We start from the raw sequence: 1647 nt of genomic DNA on the forward strand, positions 1-1647 counted from the left end.
TATATATATATATGTATATATATATATATATATATATATATAACTAAACCGGATTAACTAGTGACTGCTGGGAATAGACCAGGTAATAAATAGCCAGGAATTTAATGACTATTTGGAAAGTTAGTTGACAGCACGAAATGATGGCATGCAGGGGAAGTTGAGCCAGCAACACGATTTGCAAACTATTTCCTGCAGACAAACTAGATGAAGCATACCTACAGTGGGACTCATTAGTGTGGTGAGGATGAAGTCCCCAATAGGACAGATTTCGTCCCAAGCAAGCAGAAAAAAATACAAGGGACATAGTGTGCGTATGCAGTTAAGTGTACAAGAACTTTCTGGGCCTAAAAATCCCTCAGGCCACAATGCAATGGCTGGACAAGGAGAATTGGATACAACACATAGGAGCACACGTGTTTCTGTGGCCACTTGTAAGTGACTATCTAGTAGTTATGCTTGTGGGTTTCAGTGTTTATATATGTCCGAGTGACCAAGAAGTTTCCTTAGCAATCATGATGTACCGAGTTCGATACGACCATTGGTATCAAGGACAAGTGTCTCTTATCTTAACCTTAGCTCCACCCATGCCCCGTGAACATTACTGGGTAGACGGGAACTGTGTGGAGACCCGTCAGATAGGTAATACTTGTAATTCAATGGGTCTGTCTTGTAGTACAATGTGCCACGTTGATTCGACCTCAGATTTCAACTAAAGGTACATCGTATATACAGCCACCTATATTTTTAGTAATTCCATTGGTTGGGGGCTCAACTGAGTAAACACGGAAGTATTTATCGCCGAAATCGACGAAGGATCTATTTACACTTTGATCTGTATATGCGCGTATATGGGCATCTGTGTGTATGCGTGTGTGTGTGTGTGTGTGTGTGTGCTATTCGATGTATGCTTGGGAGCATATTAATATACTTATGTGAGTACTAACGTGCACATACTCACACCCGCACACAAATGCAAGTACAAATGCAAGCACAACGACTCCTACCTTCTCCTCACTACACGAGTCCGGCGATAGCCCAGTCTGTTGGAAACCATCTCTTAACCTGACATTCATGGGTTTTCCCTTAGGGTCTACTGCTGTACCGTCTGTCTTACTGGACACACCCACAAGATATCTGGGTTGCCCCCTATCTCTACATAAAGAATGTCTCCATATAGTGAAAGAGCTCCATTTATTGTCCACCTAGCGAGATGCTTTCACAACAGCTAGGGTTACACATTCCTAAAGTGGTCTTACAACAGCTTATTAACTATTTCCTGTATTTTTATGTCCACGTTAGATAATACACGTTAAATAGCGATCATCTATCTTTTGACGCATCTTGTCTGGGCTTCTGCTGAGCAGCCCTCTACTCCTTCAGTCCAGCCTGCTGCGAGGGACACCGTTTGGTCAACAACGACCAAATTATGGAACAGGTTCTACTGGAGTACAATGCTACTTGCAGTGTTCACAAACACACACTAATTCAACTGTTTCCTTCTCTCATTCTCCACCTCCAAACTTACTACTTGTCTAGATCTCTGCCTATATTTGTGTTCCTCCATGTCTCACTAAATTAATCTATTTTTATATATCTGTCTGATGTGTGTGTGCGCATGTATATATATATATATATATATATATATAT

This window comes from Octopus bimaculoides, chromosome 2 (genome assembly GCF_001194135.2).
Source record: "Octopus bimaculoides isolate UCB-OBI-ISO-001 chromosome 2, ASM119413v2, whole genome shotgun sequence".
NCBI lineage: Eukaryota > Metazoa > Mollusca > Cephalopoda > Octopoda > Octopodidae > Octopus > Octopus bimaculoides.